The sequence below is a fragment of the Hemibagrus wyckioides genome, unplaced genomic scaffold (genome assembly GCF_019097595.1).
Source record: "Hemibagrus wyckioides isolate EC202008001 unplaced genomic scaffold, SWU_Hwy_1.0 Contig4, whole genome shotgun sequence".
NCBI lineage: Eukaryota > Metazoa > Chordata > Actinopteri > Siluriformes > Bagridae > Hemibagrus > Hemibagrus wyckioides.
In genome coordinates, this window is record NW_026690802.1 from 546,783 (window position 1) to 574,770 (window position 27,988).

At 37.1% G+C, this 27,988-nt stretch overlaps 3 non-coding genes across 3 annotated transcripts; 1 reads left to right on the forward strand and 2 right to left on the reverse strand.

The window, feature by feature from the left end:
• Positions 1–11,044: 11,044 nt before the first annotated feature.
• trnap-ugg (transfer RNA proline (anticodon UGG)) lies at positions 11,045–11,116 on the forward strand. The gene has a single exon. It is a non-coding gene; the product is annotated as a tRNA-Pro (tRNA).
• Positions 11,117–14,163: 3,047 nt separating this feature from the next.
• On the reverse strand, positions 14,164–14,245 carry trnas-gcu (transfer RNA serine (anticodon GCU)). Its single transcript has one exon. It is a non-coding gene; the product is annotated as a tRNA-Ser (tRNA).
• Positions 14,246–14,896: 651 nt separating this feature from the next.
• On the reverse strand, positions 14,897–14,978 carry trnal-uag (transfer RNA leucine (anticodon UAG)). Its single transcript has one exon. It is a non-coding gene; the product is annotated as a tRNA-Leu (tRNA).
• Between the last annotated feature and the right edge of the window lie 13,010 nt (positions 14,979–27,988).

Here is a 27,988-nt window from a genome sequence, read left to right on the forward strand (position 1 = left end):
CAATGTAGTGAAAATGGTTGTGGCAGAACTTTTTCTTACATCAGGTCTTACAGAAGACACCTAGTGAGCAGCATGAAAACCAAGTTGAACAGCTGGCCCAGCCTGATGATGAACTTAATGCCGAAGAGGAGTTAGGACAGGAAGTTGAGGATGAATGGGATGAACTACAGCAAGAGGACATTATCGAATGGGTGACCCTTTTTTTTTTTTAGCTAATCTGAAGTCTAGATCTGCCCAGACATTTTCTAACTTAAACTTTGTGGTACAACAGACCTCTAGTTTAATCTTCGATATTGTGAGCAGACTACAATTGCAGACTATGTCGTTATTTAGTCAGTTTGGTCTTGATCAAAGCCCAAAGGTAGAAGAGCTCATGCTCTTGCAGCTGAGCCTTTCAGAGAACTGGAAACAGACTATAAACAGATGCAGTATTTTGCTAAATCAGGAAACTTTATTCAGCCAGTTGAGGAGTTTTTGCCTGGGGTTTCCTATGTACAGCAATGGGATTCCACCACTGGCACTGTCCGACAAGTTGCAGTTCCTGATTCCTATCAGCGTATTCCACTACAGTGCCTTCTTGTCAAGCTACTTGAAATTCCTGGTATTTTGAAGGCCATGATAGAATGGCAGCAGAGAGAGGGTGATGCACTTCAGGATGTCTTTGATGGGGAGTTTTGTAAAACGTATCCACTATTCTTGAGGTTTCAGTTCTGCTACTGCTGTATAGTGATGACTGTGAAACTGTCAATCCCCTTGGATCGAAGACTGGGATTCACAAGTTAGGATTTATATATTTCATCATGAAGAGCTTGCCACCAGACCTGCTATCAAGTTTACGGTCACACTTCCTTCTAGCAGTTTTCAAATCAGATAATGCAATTCAACCTATGGTCTTGATGCAGTGCTGTGCCCTATTGTTGAAGAGATCAGGTGTCTTGAGAGGGATGGCATCACTGTTGATACCCCCGAATTTCATGGTGTTGTTAAGTTCACAGTTGTCCAGGTAGTGGGAGACAATCTGGGCTTGAATGCCATTCTTGGCTAAACTGAAAGCTTCCAGGTATGGGGGTGCAAATCACCTAGGATCTTTTCTGGGCCAGAAAATCCCAAAAGCGATTCAATTTCCTGCAGAGACAGAACAACAGACATCTCCCTCAGTCTCTGAGTCCCAGAGTCTCAGAGCACAAGTACCTACAGCAGAACAAAAAAAACACTAGAAACATCAGGGTCTCTCTGACGTTTAAGATAAATATCGTAATGAGTAAAGCAAACCTTTTAACCGGTAAACAAACCTTTCCTTTATTTTACTCAAGCTGTTTTTACTGTAAGGAACGTGACAGAATGTTAGATGTGTTATTATGAAACTGCGATGAGAAGAAGCACTTATGATGGGGCGGCGGGAGGAAATGTACAGTACATCATCTTTTTTGGAGAACAGGACATGTTTAGTCTTACATCCTGCTTCGTGTTAAGGTGTAAATTAAGTAGCCATCTAGAACACCATAAGTGAATTACAGAGATTTTTTTTGTTTTCTTTACGTTTTAACAAAATGCAGTTGGCGTACAGCTGGCCTCCGTGGCTCCGATTCGGTTCCTTGAAAGATTCGTTCATTTTGAATGAATCCGTAATATGACTCGGGAGAGATTCATTTTTTATTGACCGCGCATGCGCAAGATCCTACCTGGTTCTGTGCGGGGAAACTTGCTCGTCACGTGACAGCCTCATAGACTTCGGCTCTGCAGTCAGTACCGTCTTCGGGTCTGGTTCGTTCGTTCGTTCATCACGTGACCACTTTTGGCTCAGTATCTGACAGTCAATATTACTAATGTAATGTTGTATGATATTTAGGAATGATCATAAAATTATCAAAACTTCCGCGGATTTCTGCAGGACTTGAAGAGCTGGACACTGGGTGAGATCGCCTGTGCTGCGGGTCTGTCAGTGTGTGTGTGTGTGTGTGTGTCTAAATAGTGCCCTTTGCACTTACCCATTTGTTTTGGGTTTTCTGTTTGTTAATGTATTAGTTATCACAGTATGCATTTGGGGCTGCTATTTTATTTTATTTTATTTTTAAATGGACGGGTTTTAAGCTGTAGCTGGGCTGGAAATCTTAGGTCCAATCCGGAAATCACTGGTTACTATGGTTACCGCGTCCTGCGGTCTTCACTGGTGTCCTCAACCGTTTAATAGCAAAGTAAAATAGAAATTAGGCTAGAGTATTTCACACCTCACAAGGAATAGTCAATTTTATTACAGTCTGCCTTGAAAATGCATGTGTAAGGATGTCTGCCACCAAATCGATTTCTTCTCCTCTGTCAGTCATTGTGAGTTAAAATAATTTTATTTAGTTTGTGTGGTTCTCTGCCTCTGACTACTCCAGTTGTCCAATCAAAGGACGGGAAATTGCTGACGTAATCGTATGCCTGCTAGATGGCGCCAATGACGCCAACTCGAAATCTGATTGGTTAATGTAACAATTTAAATTGCCACTTATAATAAGCTACGGGTGCCTGCACTATTCATTCTGAAGGCCTTAAGACAGATTTCTTTCACTCTGGCAACACATGATGTCAGCCACTGGCTGAAATATGATTAGATAAATATTCTTATCATTACTGGAAGCAGCGCAACCAAGAGCAAAGCTAGGAAATGTAGAGAATAGACTACTGGGAATAATTTAATACACACGCATGGAAAAATATATTAAAATGCAAATCAGTGATTCAGATCACTGCTGTTTAGGCCAGCAGAGAAGGCCTTGCTGGCACTGATGGCCCACCACTGGTTTAGATACTTTAGAAACTATTTTGGATTGGAATATTCCAGATGTAGATGCAGACACCACTGATTACAAACATTTTATTTCTGTACCACTTATCTGATCTATTCTCAGGTCAAAGGGAGCCTGTGCCTATCTCAGGCATCATCGGGCATCAAGGCAGGATACACCCTGGACAGAGTGCCAATTCATCGCAGGGTGCACACACACACTCATTTACACTCTACAGAACTCCAATCAGCCTAGAAGCATGTCTTTGGGAGGAAACTGTAGCACCCGCAGGAAACCCACCAAGCAACATGCAAACTCTACACACACACACACACACACACACAGTGAGCAGGAGCAAGACTTGAACCCAGGACACATGGAGATGGACGCGTGGAAGTGTGAGGTGAACATGCTAACCACTAAGCTGCCTGATTGTAAACATATAATGTGTAATTAATTTAAAACTTGTTTAATTTTTATATTATGGCTTAACAATTGTATAATTATCATTAGAATAATTACATTTGTTTAATTATATTGTTGCTATTATCTGTATATTACAAATAGTTCCTGCTTTGGGTTTGCTTAAAATATATATAGGTCCTTTAACTAAAGTTGAATGTAGATCCTGGATTTATCTGTAAGAATCAACAATCTGTCAGCAACATTGGTGACACTGTCATGTGATGCTGTGGGTGGAGCTTCATAAAATGAACATATTAGAGTACAGAAAGAATATTTCTATTCAGCTAAGACCATTCATGGTATAAAAAAAGCTAATAATCTAAGGTGCACAAAATCACAGAAAATAATGAACTGCTGAAGTGCGTCTGATGTAAAGTTTTGTTATTTATTTTATACGGTGTTTATTTTAAATCCTAAACTTTTACACATGCACCCACCAACTGGCCTGCACTTCACCTAGCATTATCCTGTCATCATGCATTATCAGTGTCATGAGATTTTATAAACACTACAGTTGACTAGAACTGGATCATTCATTACTGCATTGGTTTGTTTTTGTATTCAGTGTGAGAACATTTGAAGAAAAGACTAAGAATCATTTCATAAAAGTATGTTGGTTTAAAATATTATGTTGAGATTCATAACCAAGCATCTAAGTAAATTTATCTAAAGGCAGTTGTGTGTGTTTAATCCCCTGATAGGACAGAAAGTATATCATGTGAATATAAAGCATTTCTCAGTGGCCAATTTAGTTTAGTTGTTGAGTTTTACAACCGTGTTCAACATCTGTTTCCTTTTAGTTTTCCCTTATTATTTATTTTTTCTGCTTTGTATTAAGTAATGTAAAGAAAATATAAAAAACAAAGATACAGTGACAAACCCAGCAGTATTTAAGAGAGAAATGGATGACACCCCAAACTGTAAATACAACTTAAATATAAGGTCTAATAAAAATTAAAAATCCAATATGTGTGGCTGTATGACCTTTTTGCAGGGCTTTATTTATTAGTGTGTTAAGGTTTTTCTCTTCAGTGAACACAAGATGGCGCAGTCACTTATCTTATTGTGGGTTAAGTTCTAGAGACACTACCACACAACCTGCTCACATTCTCTGAGATGATGGAAGCTACTTTTCACAGTAAAACCTTTGTGACATAGAGTATACTTGTTCTTCTATCATACATACTGCTGATATAATATCCTAACCCCTGCCCTGGTTACTCTTAGTGCCTAAGCTAATTTCAGAGATACCATTCTGATTAAACAACACAACTGTCCACTTAACACTAAACTGTCATAAGAATAAATACTCATCTAATGTCATTTCTTTGACAAGCAAAAACACCTTCTGTGTCAGAAACACTGAAAACTGGAAACTTATCTGTAAATCTGCCTTTACTCTTCTTTCTCTTCTTCTAATGCTATCATGAGTACAGGAAAGTTTTATTTTTCAGATTTACAACAAAACTTTATTTCCTCCTTTCAGTATGTGTTTACTTAAATGTCCTCTGGACAGGTTCCCCATATGAGGCTGAATGTAAAGCCAGGATGTTTCAGTAAGAATCAACAATCTGACAACAACATTGGTGACACTGTCATGTGATGCTGTGGGGTGGAGCAATTTTGAAGCTTTATGGTGTTAACATATTAGATTACAGAAAGATCTCCACTATTTTCACTGAGCTAAGACCAGTCATCATGTTCACTGTTATATTCATGTATCTGTGCCTTTCACTAGGTGAGTTAACATTGACTTTTTGTTATTACAGAAATATTAACTATATTATATTAAATATTAGTCTGTGTGGTGATGCAGTGTGAAAATGCAGAGTGTGGGTCTGACTTAAGTATTTCCTGATGATTATTTAAAGGTTAAAAACATTATGATCTCTTCTCTATGACAGGTGACTCCATGGCAGATTCAATAGAGCCACGTTTCACTCCTGAAGCTGTAGATGAAGGTGATGATGTTACTCTGTCCTGCAAATACAAAACAAGCTTTCCTACAGGAAACTTCCTGTACTGGTACAAGCAATATCCAAAATCTAAACCCGAGTTCCTTCTTATTGTTGACCAAAAAGGAGATCTAATTTCCAACACTGACCCAAGAAAGTCTGCTAAAGTTGATGATGAACAAGTGGATCTGATCATCTCCTCTGCTGCTGTATCAGACTCTGCTCTATACTACTGTGCTCTGAGGCCCACAGTGACAGGAAATCCAGCTGCACTGTACAAAAACTGTACAGTGTTTATCTTGAATGCAGTAAATCCATATGTATAATACTGAAACTGTATATTGTGGCCATTAATAACAACAATTTAAACCTCATCAGAATGAGATAATCCCCAAAACAAAGGAATATGGTTCAGGAATTAGACCTTCTGTTGCTTCTGTTAAGATGAATAATTAATTGCTGCAGTGCGTCTGATGTAAAGTTTTGTTGCTTTATTATATATGGTGTGTAGTTTGATTTGTTTGTTTTGAAGCATAATCTTTTACAGATGAAACCACTGACTGGCCTGAGCTTCACCTGACATCTTGTCAGTCTTATTATACTGTATTTTGTAAACATATTTTCAAACAATTAAGTAGAACTGTCTCATTTATTAGTACATTGTTTTTTCTACACTTTTGCACAGTGCTCAGTGTGAGAGAATTTGAAGAAAAGACTAATTTAATAAAATTAAGTTGGTTTCAAATTATGATTCATGATCAGGCTTCTAAGTAAATGTATCTAAAGGGAATTGTGGCTAATTCAGTGGAGTTGATGCTCCACATCTGTTTTCTTCCATTAATAATGTTGTTTTTTGTGGAAAAGAAAATGCAAAATGACAAATCTAGAGGTATTTGAGAGATAAATATATGGGGGTTATGAAGATATCTCAAACTATCTTAATATATAAAATTATTAATCCAGAGCATATGTAAGTGGCTGTCTGGAAAAACATGCCAGATGTTGCTGTGGCTTCTGTTTCTACTGTATTTTGACACCTCCATGTACATATTTCAACAAAACTATGTCTAAATGTTTTTATTTTCTATAGAATCATGCCTAGGCTGTTTGCCTGCAGAGTAAAAGTTGAATAAAGAGACAAACATGGCGGTAAAAACAGCAAAGCTGCTTATGGACTTTTAAACCTTGCTATCTGAGGCAGAACACAAACTACAAGAATAAATCACTGACTCTTTTACACTACACAATTGTACACATCTGACCACTTAAGACTAAACTGTAATAAGAATAAATACTCATCTAACGTCATTTCTGTGACAAACAAAAGCACCTGCTGTTTCAGAAACACTGAACTCATCTGAAACTCTGTCTTTATTGTTCTTTCACTTCTGATGCTATCTTGAGTACAGGAACATTTTATATTTTCTATTTAACTCCCTGTAACCTTGTGTGGTTGTTAGGGCTGAGCATTATGGGGTTAATTAAAGTTTGTAAAAAATATTTCTTCCTTATTCTCAAATAAACCTTATTTTCTTACTTAGTGGTTCTGACAATATGCTGCCTTCTGCTGCACACATGACCCACAGAGGAAGACAAACAAACACAACAAATTTATACACACAAAACCAATAAATACCACTGCAACATACATTTAATCCAGTAAAACTGTCTTAGATAGAATTTCACAGAACAATGAGGCAATGGAACTGAGAAATGGTATTAGTGAATCCAAGGATTCTTAGAACCACATTTTATTATTAATGCAAAAACATTTCTACAGATTTATATAAACAGTATACAGTATAGAACAGTTATCATGAATATGCATAAATACAAGTAGGTGGAGCTAGAGGTGGAGATGTACATCAAATAGTAACACTGACATTCATTTCTAAAGCTAGAGGTTTGAACTAAACACTCAGGAAAACAATGTTGTTCCTCTTCGTGATGTTTTTCACTCTTGCTGATGTTGGTAAGTCATATACACTGCACACAAAATATTATTTTTACTAATTAAGAAGACACAATTTTCCATGTGAAATGTGTCATATATGATTAAAATATCACAATATTGTTGTAATGTTTTTATAGCAGAGGCTGCTGACAATAACATTAAACCAGATCAAACCAATGTATTTTCAATGGAAGGCAGCAACATCTCACTGTCCTGCACATATACTGGATCAGTTAACAGACTCCACTGGTATCGACAAAAACCTGGATCAAGACCCGAGTTTCTGCTGCTGATTCTTGAACGCACTGAAACTGTCATAAAGGCTCAACCACCTCATCCACGATTGTCCATAAAACAAGATAAAACGAATAACAAAGTGGATCTGATCATCTCCTCTGCTGCTGTATCAGACTCTGCTCTATACTACTGTGCTCTGGAGCCCACAGTGACAGGAAATCCAGCTGCACTGTACAAAAACCTTCACACAGTTTTGTTATATTGAAAGCAGTTCTGTCAATGCTTTACAGAAAGTTACATGTCCTTTTGGGGGATTCTCTGTTTCTCTACTGGTCAGGGTCATGGTTAATTAGGAGTCACACATAAGGTGAGAAAAAACCCTGAATGGGATGTCAGTCCTTTGCAGAGCTCCATACACAAACTCTTTCACACAAAGGGGAAATTTCTCCTAGCAAATTCCTACTCTCATGTTTTTTGGAGGTGATGCAAAACTGCACACAAACTGACAGTGACCTGAACACATCATCAAACTGGGGATCCTGAAGCTGTGATGCAGCAACACTACCTGCTGTTCAGTGTGAGAAAAAAATCATTTCATAAAAGTATGTTGGTATAAAATATTATGGAAAAGGAAAGGAAATGAAAATGGAAATTGTGTATTAACATTTGTATTTTCAGTTAAATGGATGTACAATGTCTGCCAAATTTTAAATGGATCAGCAAAAATCCATTCACAGTTGCATTTCCCAGGTCTTAAGTGTTACGACCCTGACCTGTGGAAACAGCACTTACTCTTCCCTGCACCACCTTCCATTCACAAACCTGTGCTCCACCTCAGTCCTGCCTCCACATATGGCTTTCATGGAGGAGGTGAGAGGAAGAAACCCTTTCTCTCCAAAAAAAATGGCAGTATCTTAACAAATTTGGGAACAATATTTTTTTGGACTGATGGTTAATCATTATTCATAGTTTCATGTTTGGTGAAGGTCAAACAGAGTTTATCACAACAAACACCTCATACCAAGTGTCATGTTGGTGGAGGGGTGAGGATTCGGTTGTTTTGCAGCCACAGGCTCTAGAAAACTTTTAATCATTTGGACATTGATGATCTCCACTTTATATTAGAATATTCTTAAGACAACTGTAAGACTGTCCATGAGCTTATGTTGTGCTGAAACTGGGTCATATTAAAGGACAATAATCACAAGCACACCAGCAAATTTGTCTCTTTAAGGATGCTGAATCTGAGGACTTGTTTTTGTCTAGGTTAATGTCAGAAATACAGATAAAAAAGAAAAAGACGGGTTATTCTTGTGTTCTGATATGCTGAAATGCTGTAATGATTCCAAATGAATCTGTGAATTGAAACTGGGAACTATTCCCAGCGTGGTGAGCAATACTTTTGTTTTAAATATATTGATGGTTCTTGATGTAAATAATGTATATATCTATTTAAATTCAGCTCCTGCAGATGGCAGTACATGACATGAAAATACTCTAGAACTGAACCTGATTGGACCTGGACACAACAGAACCATGTGGAGTGTTAAAGTAGCCATGAACATTAAACCTGAACAAAGCTTCAGCACAGATACATGGTGTGTGGAGTGCAGTCCGACTGAAACACTTGAATTACTGCAGAATCTTGAGCTTAATACAAGATGCTTATGTATTTGTGCACATGCTCTCAAACACCACCTTGTTAGGGGTTTTATATTGTTATAATTTGGTGTTTTGTTTAGACTTTAAGGCTGTACTATAAATCTGCTGAAGAATTTAATTTCACAATAAGAATTGTTTGTAATTGCAACAATATATTTTGTAGATTAGAAAAGGTTTAAGTTCATAGAAATAGGAAATACAGGAACTAAATATATGAATCTTTTGCTCATTAATTTCTTTTAGAACATGTGTGTGTATTTTACATAATGCTGCACATCCTGCACTCTGATTGGTTAAAACAGAGGGAAGCTACAGTTGAGGCTTTGTACACAAGAAATGCTTAGATGCTTCACTGAAGACAGAGTAGAAGGAAACTTGACATTTACAATAACATAAAAAGGAAACTTTCAGAAGAACAGAGGAAATTAAAACATGATGGTTTTCTGTATGTTTCTGTTTTTTACCATGTTCATAGGTAAGCTTATATTTTATATATCCCCATATATCATGTTTAAATGTTTTATAACTAGTAAAGAAATGTTTCCATGTGTGAGTGTTTTAGATTGTAAGCATGTACTGTATGTATACTGTATAATATAAAATGATAATATTCTGAAATAAATGTCCTCTTCAGGTGAGAGCACACAGGACAGCATTACTCCAACATCTTCTGCTGTCTATGGTAAAGAGGAGCAAGCAGTTACACTCTCCTGTGATTATAAATACACTGTTTCTATGAACAATCTACAGTGGTATCGACAATATTCCAATGCAGCACCAGAATTCCTCGTTCTGTTGACGGAATCGGGAGGGAATCAGACAGGTGATACTCCTCATCCTCATTTGTCTGCTAAAGTTCATAAGAGTCTGAAGCGTGTGGTTTTGGAGATCTCGCCTGCTTCAGTATCAGACTCTGCACTGTACTACTGCGCCTTGCAGCCCACAGTGACAGGAAAGTCAACTTCACTGTCCAAAAACCTACAGAGACCTCAAACATGAAAGTGTTAAAGAATCACAATAAGAAGAAAAGACTGGAAGCTATGCATAACATCAGCATTCTGATTATTGATCCAATAGAAATGTATGTATATAACCATATATGAATACTTTATTTGAAGTGAATAGACAAAACATTCTAAGTGAATCCAAATACAGATAGAAAAGTTAGGTGTGTGTTTGAAGAAGCCACATGTTCACTCCCTCTGCAGTATTAAGTGCAGTTCTCATAAACAATAGTGGCAGGTTTGATGGTTTATTTACTTAAAGACAGTGTAAAGATCACATGCTGGAATTTGATTCTGTTCTAGGAATAAAAATGTGCATATTGTAAACTCTTTTGACAAGCAGCTGATTTGATTTATTTTTATTTATTTGTTTGTTTGTTTGTTTTACTGAGAATGAGATTTAATGTGTTCATCATGTGTGTCTTTGCAGGGTCTTTAATATATTTTTGAGAATTACAGGATACCTGAAAGTATGTATAACTAAGAATAAGAACTCTTACCAAACCATACCCCACCAGCCACCTGAGTTTCTTTAGCAACCAGCTAATTCAATTGTATTACCAACTGGAATCATTTGTAAACTTACTGCAAATATCACAGAAACTATTTGAAGCCTCATAATATTCACCAAGCTATACTGGAGCAACAGTACAGTTTCCAGCAAAGAAGCTACAATCCTGTAAACTTGACCTATACTGAAACCTCCACCTGACACTAAAGCAAGCTTGTTCTACAAGAATTGATTTTGATCTTCATGTCCACCGAGATTAATGACATATTTGGCCCAATGGCAAGAGCTGCTTACTTGGTTCACACTTAGCGTCTGCATTCCAAAAAGGTTCGAATCCCACAGGAGCCCTCGCTTTATTGTTAACTTGACTTTGTGTAACCGAGTTCCTTTTACTCGGACCCCAGTCCATATGAACAGGAAGGTCATACAGTTACAGAGTACAGTGAACCTCCATTGGCGCACATCAAGCGGCACAGGGACAACCTGGCTCGTTGGTCTAGGGGTATGATTCTCGCTTTGGGTGCGAGAGGTCCCGGGTTCAAATCCCGGACGAGCCCTGGTTTTACATGGAAGAGAGTGGGTGGGATAAAACTAATAGAAACTTGCACTGCCGCCTTGGTTCTCGCTTGGAAGCTTGTTTCTCCAGAGGTCCAAGGAGGTTCAAATCCCACTGTAATTACCTCTGAAAATTAAAGCTCCAACCTGGAGCCTATCTCTGGAATACAGGGAGCGGGATGGAGAGTGTCACACTTTGTGGAGACATGAACCTCTGAAATATTAATATAATAGAGTACAGAAAGACCTCAGAATATTGTCATTTTACTAACACCATTCATCATGTTCACTGTTATATTCATGTGTCTGTGGCTTTCATTAGGTAAGTTATCATTGATCTTTTCAGAAAGGAGGGTAAAAGGTAAATCCCTATGCCACCACGTCTGTCTGCTAAAGTTGATGATAAAACTAAACAAGTGGATCTGATCATCTCCTCTGCTGCTTTTAATGTTTGATAATATACAATTAGAAGGTAATTTATTCATAATCACACTCTCTGGTATCACCCAGATGAGGATGGGTTCACATTTGAGTCTTCCTCATATCATCTCACAGAGTTTTTTCTTGCCGCTGTTGCCTCAGAGTTGCTCATTAGGGGTAAAGTTAATTTTCAACTTTGTAATTTCTATTCTGAATTTCTGTATTTCTGTAAAGCTGCTTTGAGACAATGTCCATTGTTAAAAGTGATGTACAAATAAAAATGAAGTGAACTGAATTGAATTGAACTGAATTTAATTACCTTTTGGTTATAGACACAGCAAATTTACTTATGAGAGATTTTGTTTAAATCTGGATCAGTTTCCTATGATTTTCCACAGCAAATTATCATAATTATTTATAAATGTACAAATAATTTAAAAACCACACAAACAGATAAAGGCTTATAGTATTGTATAGATGATGAATCTTGAAATACAACACCAGCCATAATGACTCTAGATTTCTGTCACTGACACTGTGTGAAGTGATCTGTACAAAATAACACTAAAACTGCATCACTTCCTGGGTGTGTCCTTCTAGAGACGTGTAAAGTTCAGCACATACAGCACTATTATACAGAATCCTCACAGAGCTGTGTTCAGAAATGGATCAACTATACAACTTACTGTACATAGTGAGATACATACCACTGATTCTCACTCTAGTTACAGGTCATTCATTTTCATCAGTTTATCAATAGTTTTAACTATCACAATCATATTTAATCAGTTAATTAATTACATTAATTAATAACCATGTTTTTTTTTGGCGACACTACCCATGCACTTGGAGGGTTGTGGGGCTGTGGTCAAGGGAGGCCTGCCAGGTCGGGAAAGAGAGGCACTCTGGCAGGCGGTCACAATGGTTGTACCACGCATGCTTCCATTACCAGACGTGATTCAAGATCCAAACCCAGGAAAGGTTTGAAAGGCTTAGGCTCTTGTTGACAAGGTTTGCTGATATGAACTTGCATCCCAGTCTGTTGCAATCAATTCAATTCAATTCAATTTTATTTGTATAGCGCTTTTAACAAAGAGCATTGTCTCAAAGCAGCTTTACATGAGAAACCACATAAGAAAACAACAAACATATGAACAGACAAACAGACAAACAGTCCTAGATGTTATCCCAAGTGAGCAAGCCTGAGGTGACTGAGGCGACTGTGGCAAGGAAGAACTCCCTTAGATGGTATGAGGAAGAAACCTTGAGAGGAACCAGACTCAAAAGGGAACCCATCCTCATTTGTGTGACAATTGTGTGATGCAGATACAGCATGTGTGTAGTGTTATGTGAATCAATAAGGAGGTTGTTGTCCATGGCGCTGCTTGAATATCCCAATCCTCACAAGCAGAACCCGGCTGGAGCTGGTCCATCTCCGGATGCCACTGGAGCCGGCACAGTCTCTGTATGCCTCGGGATGGGTAGAAGAAAGGAAACAATGGAACAGCATTAGCGTAGCTGCTGTTCATAATATTAGCAGTACTAGCTGAATGTGCATTTAATCAGATGTACTGGAGTGCAAGGTTATGGGAAGTGTTAGATGTATGCCTGACTAAAGAGATAAGTCTTTAGTCTACATTTAAACTGGGAGACTGTGTCTGAGTCCCGAACACAGTCAGGAAGACTATTCCAGAGTTTTGGAGATAAATACAAAAACGCTCTACCCCCTTTTGTGGACTTTGATATTCTGGGAACTACTAGAAGTCCAGAATTTTGTGATCTTAAAGAGCGTGGTGGATTGTAATGTGTTAGAAGACTGGATAGATAGGTGGGAGCTAAACCATTTAGAGCCTTGTATGTGAGTAGAGCTAGTTTATAGTCAATTCTAAACTTAACAGGTAGCCAGTGCAGGGATGATAATATTGGGGTTATATGATCATATTTTCTTGATCTGTTAAGAACTCTGGCGGCTGCATTCTGGACTAACTGTAGCTTGTTTATTGAAGATGCAGGACAACCACCTAGTAATGCATTACAGTAGTCCAGTCTGGAGGTCATGAATGCATGAACTAGCTTTTCTGCATCAGATACAGATAAAATGTTCCTAAGCTTGGCAATATTTCTAAGATGGAAGAAGGCTGTTTTTGTGATATTGTAAATATGGTTTTCAAAGGATAAGTTGCTGTCTAATATTACACCCAGGTCTTTCACTGTTGAGCTAGTAGTAACAGTGCATCCTTCTAGGTGCAAGCTGAATTGTGAGAGCTTCTGTGTACTAGTATTTGGGCCAGTAAGTAATATCTCCATTTTGTCAGAATTTAATAATAGGAAATTATCGGCCATCCAATCTCCAATATCTTTAACACACTCAGTTAATCTAGACCAATTAGATATTTCATCTGGTTTTGATGAGATATATAAAGGTGCACGATCCGGGCCGCTGTCTTCGGGACCGTGCACTGCATTGATCTGCATGGATCTCAAGTGGCGACCCGTCAGTCTTACAGCATCTGTGTCCAACCAACATGGAAATACAGCCCACGGTTGCGAAACACCGAGACCCAGGGCTAGCTTTTCTCGATCCCCTCTAGCACTCCGCGTGCAAGAGTTGTGGTAAAGAGCACACAAGCGACGAGGATGGGATTCGAACCCACGCGTGCAGAGCACAACGGATTAGCAGTCCATCGCCTTAACCTCTCGGCCACCTCGTCAGGTGCAGGTGTGGCACCCACCACCAAATGTCCACAGAGACCGCAACAATTCCGTAGAGGAGCGCCATAACTCAACGCATTTAAACAAGCCTGTTCCCAAAGCAACTGGAGCCCATCCCACATGCATTAGCAGTCTGTTTCCTTAACCTCTTGGCATCCTAGGTCACCCACATGACCTTACACCTCAGTGCACCTGGCACTTCCACTCCATTGCCCAAACCTCTTGGCCACCAATTCATGGTCATTCTTGGTCACAAATTCATGTCGAATTTTTATTCTTGGTTGAATTGTTGTTTTGTTGGTAGCTCGTAACCATGGTAAGGGCACAACTGATGCGGCTCACACACGCGGAAACCGTGTTTTGCGTACCGTTCTGTGGTTGTTTGGACTTGCTGTTTGAAAAAGCGAGGTGTGAAACGGAGCAGCGTTCAAAGCCAGGTGTTGACACCAGTTGCCCAAACCTGGGAGCTATTTCAGCAACCGGGTCTGGGGGCTCCGGTACGGTGTGAGCGTGCTCGGTTTTTTTTTTTGCAGCCAGTCAGCCAGCTAACGGCAACTCTTAAGCACATTTGCAGAAGGCACAGGAGCCACAACCCCTGTAAAGCCTTTGTGGTGCCAGAGCCCACAACCACTGCCTTGAAAAGGCTCAGCTGGCAGCAGTGGGATTTGAACCCACGCCTCCGAAGAGACTGGCGCCTAAATCCAGCGCCTTAGACCACTCGGCCACACTACCCGAGGGCTCAGTACATATAGACCACTGTGGAGAGCACACTGACATACTGTCTGGGTGTGTGGTACACAGGTTGCACAGATGAGGACAGACAAACTGTGCAGAGGGTGAAAAACAGCTCAAAAAATCATCGGATGCCCTCTGCCCTCCCTGGATGACATGTCCAGGTCCCGCTGCCTCAGCAAAATCAAGGCCATCACAGGAGACTCCTCACATCCTGCTCATCACTTGTTTGACCTGTTGCCATCTGGGGGGTGCTTCAGGTCAACAAAGTCTCACACCACCAGACTTACAAACAGCTTCTTCCCCTGGGCCATTCGGACTGCAAACAATCACTGAACACACACACACACACATTCTACCTAATAAAATGTGCAATTCTACTGTGCACTTTAATCTGTCTGTGAATTGAGTACAAGTTATAACTTAATATTGGCTTTGCACAAATTAGATTTCAAGCAAATATATAACTGGGAACATTTTGTTGCAGCTTTATGAATGTTCTGCTTATATTACAGTAGCCCTTTAAAAAAGGGTACAAGTATGCATATGTATGAAAGGAGAGTCCATAACCTGAGGTACTGAGATATTGAGAAGGGTTCAGTAAATTAATTCTATTCTATTTTTACATATATTTCTTTATTGACATGCACAACCAGTTATTACAACATTATTACAACAATACTAATTCTAACAAAGTCCTGAATATGTACAATATGGCTATATTTGTGGTCACCTAACCATCACACCAGTATGTGGGCATTCTCCAAACTGCTGCACAATTGTATAGGATGTTTTTATATTCTTACAAAAACATGTTCCAGCTCAATGAAGATGTTTATTACAAGTTTGGTGTGGAATAAAATGAGTTACCTGCACACAGCCCTGAACTCAAACCCACTCAACACTTTTGGGATGAATTAGAATTCTGACTGCACCCCAAGCCACACAGCCTGATGTTTTAGGGCTGTATGGACACATGGACATGGACATGGAGTTCACCAGAGCTACAGGTTGCCATATATTTACAAAAATGTGAGGGGTGTACTCACTTTTGTGAGATACTGTATATTGCCACCTACTGAACAATCATCTAATTTTTAATATTATTAGTGTATATTTTGCAACAAGTTTGAAGTAATATCTAAATAATGCTAGTCTTAGTAGATTGATTGATAATGTTAAATTGCCCCTAGGTGTGAATGGGTGAGCAAATGGCTGTGTGTGTGTGTGTGTGAAAGAGAGAGAGAGAAACAATTATTTTTTTTCAATTATATTTCTGCACATATTTGGTAAGTTCAAAAACAATTTTTCTGGTGTTAAGGTTTTTCTCTTCAGTGAACACAAGATGGCGCAGTCACTTATCTTAAAGTTGGTCAAGAACCAGAGCACCACACAACCTGCTCACATTCTCTGAGACATAGAGTATACTTGTTCTTCTATCATACATACTGCTGATATAATATCCTAACCCCTGCCCTGGTTACTCTTAGTGCCTAAGCTAATTTCAGAGATATCATTCTGATTAAACAACACAACTGTCCACTTAACACTAAACTGTCATAAGAATAAATAATCATCTAATGTCATTTCTTTGGCACCTGCTGTGTCAGAAACATTAAAAACTAGAAACTTATATGTGAATGTGCCTTTATTCTTCTTTCTCTTCTTCTGATGCTATTGTGAGTACAGGAAAGTTTTATTTTTCAGATTTAACTGTTAGAGCTGAGAAATAAGGGATTAATTCAACCTTAATTACCAAGGGAAACTACTAATTTCTTCCTCATTCTTAAATAAATCATATTCTCTTCCACTTAGTGTTTCTAACATTAATCTACCTGCTGGTGTTTACACAAACTTTCTCTAAATTACAGATATCACTGACATATGTAAAATAACATAAATACATTAATTTCCTGCTTTCAGTATGTGTTTACTTAAATGTCCTCTGGACAGGTTCCCCATATGAGGCTGAATGTAAAGCCAGGATGTTTCAGTAAGAATCAACAATCTGACAACAACATTGGTGACACTGTCATGTGATGCTGTGGGGTGGAGCAATTTTGAAGCTTTATGGTGTTAACATATTAGATTACAGAAAGATCTCCACTATTTTCACTGAGCTAAGACCAGTCATCATGTTCACTGTTATATTCATGTATCTGTGGCTTTCACTGAGTTAACATTGACTTTTTGTTATTACAGAAATATTAACTATATTATATTAAATATTAGTCTGTGTGGTGATGCAGTGTGAAAATGCAGAGTGTGGGTCTGACTTAAGTATTTCCTGTTGATTATTTAAAGATTAAAAACATTATGTTCTCTTCTCTATGACAGGTGACTCCATGGCAGATTCAATAAAGCCACTTTTCCCTCATAAAGCTGTAGATGAAGGTGATGATGTTACTCTGTCCTGCACATATAAAAAAAGTGGTAGAACAGACTACCTGCACTGGTACAGACAATATCCAAAATCTAAACCTGAGTTCCTTCTTAATGTTGACCAAAAAGGAAATCTAATTTCCAACACTGACCCAAGAATGACTGCTAACGTTAAAGATGAACAAGTGGATCTGATCATCTCCTCTGCTGCTGTATCAGACTCTGCTCTATACTACTGTGCTCTGCAGCCCACAGTGACTGGAAATCCAGCTGCACTGTACAAAAACCTTCACACAGTTTTGTTATATGGAAATCTATTATCTACTGATCATTTTGAATTTACATGCCATGTTTGGAGGAATTCTGTCTCTAATGTGATTTATAAAGAGTATATTTATAAATCACATTAGATTTTTGACACATGTATTATTAGGAGACAGTATGTTCATTCAGACACAAATCTATCACTTGTGATCCTCAGTGATGAATCTCTGCTCCTCTGCTGGTCTGATCATGGAGACAGTCTTGGATGCACATTACAGAGTATTGTGACTAGCTCTGTACCAAGCTGTTTCTCGTGTTTCTTTGTCTGATTGCTATTGTGGTTTTGATCTCATTTTGTTTCATCGGTTTTCTGAGTCAGTCCTTATGTTTTTCGGATTAGTTTGCATCGCAGTTCGTCTTTACGGTTCTCTGACCTTTCTGTCGGTCCGTGATTACGTTTACCTTGCCTGTCGTTTTGCATTATATTAATAAACTGCACATGGATCCTACTCACCCGGTGTCTGGAGGTTTGTTACAGCCATGCAGCCCACAGAGACACAAAACTCAAACAGACTGTACAAAAGTCAAGCTTGATTTTTTTCTCAGCAGGGGGAGATGTTTATCTGTTTCATTCAAATACAGGTTTCTTTCTTAATTCTCAAACTTCACTGTTTATTTCCTTTAAATATCAACAATGATCCTCTTACATATGTTGTTAATACTTATTGGTTGAACAATCAGAGAAGAAATCTTTTAAAAATAAATGTTAATCTTTAATCAAAAATAATTATTTCTGCTAAGGTTCATGCTGTTATTCTCCTGATGCAATAAAAATGTAAAACAAAGTTAAATATCAATGTCTTTAAATAGTTTAAATTGCTGAGTTTTAATGTAACACTAGTGAACTAAAGACTTCACTCTTCATTATTTGGCAGCTTATAAAATAGCACTTGATCCAGTACTGATATTAAGGGAAACACTTGAATTACCACAGATACTTAAAAGAGCATTGAGCTAAATACAAGATGCTTATAAATTGTATTGTATTTTATATTATTATAATTTTATGGGGGATTTTTAAAATTGTATCAGTCACTGCAGTGCCTCTGGTGTTTTGTTTAGACTCTAAGGGTGTACTATAAATGTGCTGAAGAATTTAATTTCACAATAAGAATTGTTTGATTAAAAAAGGTTATTGAAGTAATGCATTACTTCAAGCCAAGTATATGCAAGTGTAATTAAGTAACAATACAGTAACACTTCATTAGTAATTATTAATGTGATATAATCAATTCTAATGTATAGAAAGTATAGAACGCCTTACAGTGTTGTAATTGCAACAATATATTTTGTAGATTAGAAATTGTTTACTTTATAGAAATAGGAAGTATATTAAGTAAATATAAAGAAATCTTTTAACCATTATATTCTTTTAGAACATGTGTGTGTATTTTACATAATGTGGCACATCCTGCACTCTGATTGGTTAAAACAGAGGGACGCTACAGTTGAGGCTTTGTACACAAGAAATGCTTATATGCTTCACTGAAGACAGAGTAGAAGGAAACTTGACATTTACAATAACATAAAAAGGAAACTTAAAGACGAATTGAGGAAATTAAAGCATGATGGTTTTCTCTACAGTTCTATCTTGAATTGAATTTACTCTCCTTTTCCCTTTCCCAACTTATCAGCTAACAACAGACAAAATACAGTGGTGGTAACATATGCAACTGAAAAGAAAAATGAATACACAACTAAACACTGCAGTAAATTTGTACATTTTTAAGTATATTTTGTCTGATGCTAACAGAACATTTAGTGTCAATTGTTGATATAGAATTAAAATAGAATTGACCTTTTCTGTCCAGTTGTCCTGATGATTCATTGTAACCAGTTTACTCTCATTCTTTCCTTCCTTTCTTCATGCTTATATTGTTTATAATGTAGATGTGGGCTCGTGTATAATTTGCAATGTGTGATAATTATAGAAATAAGTAAAGATGATTAAAAATCAATGAATTCATTATCACAAGAAAAGATTCAATAAAACATGTGAATTAATGGTCTTTTCAGAATAGTGCATTTTACTGTTGATGGAATATATTAAATACTGTTATATGTTATATACTGCAGACAAAAGAAATAAAATGAAAAGAAAAAAAATGTAATCCCAATTATAGTAGTAGTTCTCCTAGACATCAGAGACACATTTCAAATACACAACACTGGCAATTATTTCTAAAGCTAGAGACCTGAACTAAACACTCAGGATAACAATGTTACTCCTCTTCTTGCTTTTCTTTACTGTTGCTGCCCAACCACACTGTACAAAAAGCACTACACATGACTGGAGCAGAGCCATGCTTTTCTCACAAGATGGAGCTATTTACATGTTTACATTCACTTCTGAAATGCCTGACTGTGAGGACAGTTAGAAGCTGAAGCAAGCTCAAGTTAAGCAGCTGAAGCTTTACAAATTCAGGAGTTCAGGAGAGTAATGTTATGTAATGTTCTGGAAAGTAGTATTTGTTGTTATACTTTGTGAATGAAAATGACTTCTCGTTGTGGTTGTTGTGTGTAGCACAGCTTCAACCATAGCCTTTTCTGGTAGTTTGCAATTTGCACTTGCATCTGCCTTTTGTGAAATTAATTAAATAAATGTCCTGCTTGAACTTGAATACAATGTGGAAATATTCTCCACAAACAGCAATGCTTCAGTAAGAATCAACAATCTGTCAGTAACATTGGTGTCATGTGATGCTGTGGGGTGGAGCTTCATGAACATTTATGATCATATCAGAGTACATAAAGACCTCAGAATATTTACATTCAGCTAAAACCATTCATCATGTTTACTTTTATATTCGTGTCTCTGTGGCTTTCACTAGGTGAGTAAATTGCCTTGTTTATTGCATAAATATTAAATGTTAAATTAATGGTTAAATAGTCTGTGTGGTGATGAGAAAAAGCAGAATGTGAGATTTATGTAACACTGGCTTGATCCACAGATAGGTTACTAACATCATGTTCTTTCCTCTATGACAGGTGACTCCATGGCAGATTCAATAGAGCCAGTTTCAACTCATAATGTTGTACATGAAGGTGAAAATGTTACTCTGTCTTGCAAATACAAATTCAGCAGTGTTTCAGGAAACTACCTGTACTGGTACAGACAATATCCAACATCTAACCCTGAGTTCCTTCTTTATATTGATACAAGTGGGTATAAAAGTGACCCAATCCCACCACGTCTGAACGCTCATGTTGATAAAAACATGCAACGAGTGGATCTGATCATCTCCTCTGCTGCTGTATCAGACTCTGCTCTATACTACTGTGCTCTGAGGTCCACAGTGACAGGAAATCCAGCTGCACTGTACAAAAACTTTCACACAGTTTAACTACACTGAAGGCAAACATAATACTGTTTTTTCTTCTGTCGGCTGATCCTGTTAGGGTTTGCCACAGTGGATCATTGATCTGCATATTTTGATTTGATGCAGGTTTTACAGTGGATGCCCTTCTTGATGCAACCCTCTGTGGAAAATATTTTTATCCAATACTATAACGCTCTATTTAATACTACTCAATTAATACTTTGCTATTATCTGTCTCCAGCTCCACACTGACCTGACAGCTCAGTCAAGCAAGGCTCTAACTAAAAAAAGCCAAGCTGCCCAGACTGGATGAATGCAGATACAAGGTTTATTTGCAATCAGCGCTGGTTACAAGAATTGAGCTGCTCACAAATGAACATCCCAACAACCTCCGAAATAATCATCACAAAACATAGTCTTTTAATTCTTTTCTCTTATCTTTTCATAATATTCAAACCAAATCCTCTTTGCTGAGAAAGTCACTCCTATTTTCTTCCTGAAATATCAGGTTCTTTTTGGACACCATTATCTCTTACTTTTTAACTCTTTCACATTCCATTATAATCGGACTTCCGAGGTCAGTTATAAAAATAGTGGACATCTGTGCACTTATCAATAGGACTTTTCCAGCTTGTTTTCATCAAACAGTTCATTTTGACCTCCGAGGACAGCATGGGTAAGTTTCAGGGCCACTGCTCTGTCTTTGATTGCTTAGTTTTAATTCATTGCAAACAATGTTTTCTTTCACTTCTACACCTGCTGTAGTTTTAATCACAGTTTCCCTCCAATTATTCCTAGCTCTATCTCCTACTACCCTTGACTTCCTACGACGTGCTGCTCTTCTGCTCAGGACCTTGGGCACAGCTCCAACCCCAGCCATACCAAGATTGAAACTCCGTCCAAGTCTCATCTACTGTCAACAAAGTCTCGCACCTAAACCTCGTAGTGTTTAACCATTCATTGTTAAAACTGTAAATAGAGGTGACCAATAAATTAAGGTGGTGCCTGACAACCCAACCATGCTGTCCTCTGATTATTTTATACAAACACAAACAAGAATGCATTCATATACACTCTAAACACTCTAAAACATTCAAAACCACTTTAAACCATTCAAAAATTACTCCCACACCTCCCAATTAATCTCAGCTTGAAAATGCACGGACTTGTGCAACCACCAGTGGCTGGGTTGGTTCTGTGCTTAGGCCACAGTGGGGAGAATGCAGGATCCTAGACGTTAGTCTCTCTCTGTTTATATTACATATTCACAACAATTACCTGATGTATGCTATTGAATTGATGTTTATTGGCATCCTTTTTTATTCAACAATGGCAGCAACAGAAAAAATAGATATCACCCTTTGGCACTAACATTCATTCATCTATGCATTTATCCATCCATTTATACATACATATAAAGTAGCCATTTTGTTCTGGTTAAGGCAATAAAAACACATACAGCGATGGACATCAAGGAGAAGTTTAGAGAAGTTAGAGTCCAAATAATTTGCATGAGGAATCTAGGATAGTGTAATATATATAAAACAGAGGCTAGTGCATTTGTAGTATCAGGTGATATCAGGTTTGTGTTTACTGACTGCACATTATAAACTCTAGCTGAAGGAACAAAAATAATAAGTTAATGTCTCTGTGCTGTGTCTCCAGATTTAAACTCACACTCAGTAAAATTCTTCTTACTGGTTCCTCAATTCCTTTTTATTAGTCTACTTTAAACTAAAAATCTAAATAAAACCTCCAAAATTCAAAAGACCATCCTGTAAATGTAGCACAGACACACCACCTCAGACATTTCTCTCACACGCTTAACTTATTGTATGTTATGAACAATAATTAAATAATTTTGGTCTTTTATTTCTTACTATCAGCACCTTCAAAGTAGAATAGATATTTACTTCTCATCCTAAACTGTGAACACACAGGTATATAAAGATTGTTTTGGATTTTTAGCAACTATGTCAATTTTGAGTACCAATATTTTATTACTTACCTTTGAAGAAAGGCTATATAAATTTAAAGATTAATTAATGATAGTAATTGTGAATAAGCAATGACATGAAATTATTATTTAGATATAATTACACTAATCAGCTTTCCTATACTTACCTATTGGGCAAATGTATGTGTAAAGAGAGATTTTGTACGAATCTGGTTCTGTTGTTCTATGATCATTATTATAAAAAGTTTGCATTTACTTTTCATACAAATATCTTGATGTAGTGGCCAATGAGCCTATTTATCACATTTACAGATTAACAGCAAAATATCATAATTGTTAATAGTTTTCAAATAATGTAAACACCACAAAAACAAGTAAAGGCTTATAGTATTGTATAGATGATAAATCTTAAAATACAACACAGCTACATTAATGACTCTAGTTTTCTGTCACTGAAACTGTGTGAAGTGATGATCTGTATAAAGTTATGCTACAACTGCATCACTTCCTGGGTGTGTCCTTCTAGAGACGTGTAAAGTTCAGCACATACAGCACTATTATACAGAATCCTCACAGAGCTGTGTTCAGAAATGGATCAACTATACAACTTACTGTACATAGTGAGATACATACCACTGATTCTCACTCTAGTTACAGGTCATTTATTTTCATCTGTTATAATAATTATTATAATGATATTTAATCAGTTAATAAATTATATTGATTAATTACCATATTTATATTAATCTAGTCATTTTTTATTTTTTATCATATGATTTGCAAAAAATACTTCACTGATATATTTCTTTATGTTATTCTTACACCAGGCAGTTTTGCAGATAAAATTGGACCAACGGATGAAGATGCCAACATTGTCAGGAAAGAAACAGAGACTGTTACTCTGAAATGTTCATATGAGGCAAGCAGTGATTACATTTTGCTTTACTGGTACAAACAATATCCTAACAGCGCACCACAGTTTTTACTGTATAAAGGCGCAAGGTCAAGAACAGGTTATGATAGCACTCCTGATGATCGTCGATTAGAGTCGAAAACCAGCAGAGACTCTACTGAACTTACTATCAGAGGTCTAAAGCTCTCAGATTCTGCACTCTATCTTTGTGCTCTTAGAGTAGCAGCACAGTGATACAGAGTCACTGAAAGGCTTTACAAAAACATAACAATGGAATATCTAAATTTATAAAGCCACAGAAGCCCCTTTACCAACATATCAGTTAACCACAGACAAACAACATTTGTGGTAACACATGCAGCTGGTGGGGAAAAAATGAAAAGAGATTAAAATAACACCTACACAAGAATCATAGTATATTCACAAACATCATGCTATTTTAATGACAATAACAGAATCGTTTTATCAGATGTTACTGGGGCATAGTATGGGCAATTAAAAAATTTACATTTTCCTTTGCTTTAAACTATACTCTTAAATACATCATGTTAAGTGTATATTTGTTTGTTTGCTGCATGGTTACTGCTATATTATGTCTACTATTAGTCTTATTGTCATATTCTGTTCATCTTTATTATGGCACTATTATGTCACATGTCTATTTTTGTCTATTATACATGCTGCTGCTGTAACAAGTTCCCTTTAGGAGATTAATAAAGTGTCATATTATCATGACCTAACACTGTGCCTGACTGTGTGCCCTGACCATGTCACTGTGTCTGGAACCATCACTATACCCTGACCTGACACTGAGCCTGGATCTGTCACTGGATTTTAGACCTCTAGCTTTCTTAGGTTTTGCATGTAGAGAGTCTCAAAAACACACAAAGAATGTACTTAGATTTAATGTTTGATTGATAAATGAAAAGGTGGCTGGTTTAATGTGATGAATACTCACTGGATGTGAACATTTCCCTGCTCAGAGGTACACTCCACTGGACTGGACAAGGCTGGATTTTCAGACACTGAAACATGTAAATGACCCTGTAACTACTGTCAGGCTGTTTATAGTTAAGAAATCATGAACATATTTAATAAATGAAGTGATCAATAATCATAAACAAGTGAATTTTCATTAGGTCCATTTCATTAGGTGGTCATGGGTTTGAAAGTTCAGAGGCTGGCTCAATCTGAACTTTCACACCCATGACTACTGGCATTGCTAGCACCTTCATCTACCAGTTTGACTACAGGAACACATTTCCACTGTAATTATCTATGACATTATTACAGTCTATAATGGGGGACTCTTCTAAAGTTAATTAAAATGGAAAGAAGGCTAAACTTAACCTTTAAGATTATCTCTAATGTTAGCTCACCATGTTAATTAGATGATGTTTATTCAGTTGCTTCTGCTAACATTATGTATAATAGGATATCATATTTTCTTATGCTATTGCAGTTTTTAAGAGTAATGTCCTGTTAGCTTTTCATGCTAAGTATAACTGAAACCATTGTTTAGCTAATGTTAGCTAGTTACCATGAGGAGACAATTATACTAGCTGAGATGATAATGCTGACTAGCCAGAGCAGGTTAATGTTGGTGTACCAAAACGTTAAAACTTAGAAATTTCTTAAAGTTCTTAAAACTTTGATGCCTTTAAAGCCATTAAAAAAATTGTGCTTTTTACAAGCAACCAAAAAGTTTCTATATAAGACAGTTAGCATTTTCCAGTTATTTTTGCTAGCTAGCTTGTATTCCTCAAGGCATATATTGCAACTGTTATTTAATATCTCATTTGTAACAGTAAATGTTATGTATTCATTTATTTCAGGATTTGTTTGTTCTCTGATATAACTGTGAGAATATAGCTTGCAAGCTAACATTAGCTATGTCTGTTTATAACAGTAGCTTGCAGAATCAAATGCTGCACTCATACAATAATTTGAAATGATCAAACTTGTTACCTATACAGCCTGAATACAAGTATAGCTTTTCTATTCCAATTTCTGAGTTAATGATCATTTATTAGGACAGTAAGCAGCTGTTTATATTATTTATAAGGTATAGTTGATGTGATCATGCAATGTGTCTCATAGCAAACAAAAACCTAGTAAATCCTAGCAAACCTATTAACAAAAACCTGCATTATGACCAAAGCCTCTGATGCTAATTAATGAAGCTAGTGAACATGTAACACCAGCCATACAACATCATCCATGATTGTTCATTAAGTTTGACAAAAGTGGATCTGTTCATCTCCTCTGCAGCAGTGACAGACTCTAAACTGTACTACTCTGGTGCACACAGTGACAGGAAACCCAACTAGACTGTAGACAATGTACTACACATGATTCATTCATTCTGTGGAAATGCTTTCTTTATATTATGTTGGTAGATGCAGCTCAGGCTCTTTTGGTGAAAGCAGGAAAAAGAGCAGAGAGAGAAGAGGGACAGAGTGATAGCAAAGCTAACAGAGAAAAAGATTCTCCTTTCCATTTTCTTACTCATTAATATGTTAGTGCTGTGCATTTTGTATAGTACATGACCAACAAAAACTACATACTGTGCTAATGAACTGATGTTAAACAAAATAGCCTCACAGCTCTACATTTATTGAGTGTATACACTGACCAGGCATAACATTATGACCAGTGACATAACACTGATGATCTCCTCATCATGGCACCTGTAAGTGGGTGGGATATATTAGGCAGCAAGTGAACATTTTGTCCTTAAAGTTGATGTGTTAGAAGCAGGAAAAATGGACATGTGTAAGGATTTGAGTGAGTTTGAGAAGGGCCAAATTTTGATGGTTAGATGACTGGATCAGAGCATCTCCAAAACTGCAGCTCTTGTGGGGTGTTCCCGGTCTGCAGTGGTCAGTATCTATCAAAAGTGGTCCAGGGAAGGAACAGTGGTTTGACCGAAGGCTGGTCCATGTGGTCCAATCTGATAAACAAGCTACAGTTGCTCAAATTGCTGAAGAAGTTAATGTGAGTTCTGATAGAAAGGTGTCAGAATACACAGTGAATGACGGATCAGGGCCGTTTTAGCAGGAAAAGGGGGACCAACATGATATTAGGCAGGTGGTCATAATGTTATGCCTGATTGGTGGAACATTCTGCTCATTCAGCCACTCAGAATAAACTGTTTAATGAAGTCACACAGGACATCTTTAAGTAGCAAAACATAACTATTAGATGAATACAAAATGAATTGTTTATGAGTTTCTGGTTGTCAGTGAAATGTGGTTATAGTGAGAATGTTCTTTTAACTGAGAAAATTGTAGGAGAAAGTTTCTGTTCCTTAACAATTTTTTTGTCTAGATGATATTCTGTTTGTGTCTCCAATCCACTTACTGTCATGTTTTTAGAAGGTGATAGGAAACTGGATAACCTGGAGAAAACACACACAGGACTCAGGAAACTAACTTGTGCTAGTGGCTCCTTTCTTCACAAGAAGGCAAAGTCAGTTAGTTTATCATGGGCTAAGTACAATACTAGTACTAGTTCCTACTCACATACCCCAGAGATGTAGATTTATTTGATTATGAATAACACAATGATATAGGCTATACCCTTTCTTCAATCATACACACATAGTACTTTCAGATATCATGCATTGCATAAAAATAGATTGTATATGATTTGCAATTTTATTGCAGTCTTAAGCAACTAAAGAAAGCTTTGGCTTCAGTTTCAGTAAACTCCACTCCTTCCAGTTTTGGCTTCAGTATTTCTTTAAATAAGTGTGACCTAATATATTTTACTCCAGCAGGGACAAGCACATTACAGCTACAATAAATAAAAGCAACTTTGTACATGTTCTCTTGTTATGGGGGTGTTTGTCATGGGATAATGAAAATACCCAACTCTTTACATGACAACCAGCAGTTATAAGATCAGATAAAAGCCCTTTTATATACACAGTTTGGTAGCCTACTATTGTTTTTGGCCGAATTTACTTAATAACTTCATTATTTCCTGGATTTTGTATTACCATAGTCTCTAAATGTATGTAAATGCAGGAAATAGGATTCAAATCAAAAACATTTTTCCCCATTTTGTAAGACAACACACACACACACACACACACTTCTCAAACCAAAGT